Source organism: Myotis davidii, unplaced genomic scaffold (assembly GCF_000327345.1).
Source record: "Myotis davidii unplaced genomic scaffold, ASM32734v1 scaffold826, whole genome shotgun sequence".
NCBI lineage: Eukaryota > Metazoa > Chordata > Mammalia > Chiroptera > Vespertilionidae > Myotis > Myotis davidii.
Genome location: NW_006297142.1, coordinates 436,654 through 437,328, shown reverse-complemented (window position 1 = coordinate 437,328; position 675 = coordinate 436,654).

Below are 675 nucleotides of genomic sequence, written 5' to 3'. Positions count from 1 at the left end.
CGGCATCTGCCCTGGTGCCCCCAGGCTCCTGGAGCGCCCCCTGCAGGCGGGGCAGAAGGGACAGGCCTCGCTCACCACATTCTGGGGGGTGCGCCGTGAGAACGTGCTCCCCGAGTTCCAGTTCAGCCCAGTCCTGCCCTCAGGTGTCCGTCTGGCAGCCACCATTCAGGGGTGGTCCTTGGGCTCTGCTCCCACAGCCGAGGGGTCCCCCTAATGGGCTTGGGGTGGAGGCAGTTCCCCTGAACACTGAACTCCTTCGCTCTGACCGCGAACGTGACCAAACCCAGGGACCCTTGGGGTGGAGGCAGTTCCCCTGAACACTGAACTTCGCTCTGACCACGAACATGACCAAACCCAGGGACCTGAGCCCCGCGGGGATCGCGGAGCTGACGCAAACCCACACGGGAGGGGATGGAGCTGGGACCGAGGGGTCGCCCTACTCCCCGTTTCCGGTCACTCCACCGAGTGCTCTGCACTGACATCACCTCCTGCGGCCAGCCGCCTCCTCGGCAACGCTGCCCGCCCACCACCTGCCTTCTTCCCTGCTGTGTCCCAGGACCAGCAGAAGGTCAGGTGCCCACGGGGTCCCTGCCGTCTGAGGGGGAGCCATGTCTGAGCACAGCCTGGGCGCTGGCGTCCCGACTCCTGTCCTGGGCCCTTTCCCCACCCGCGCCC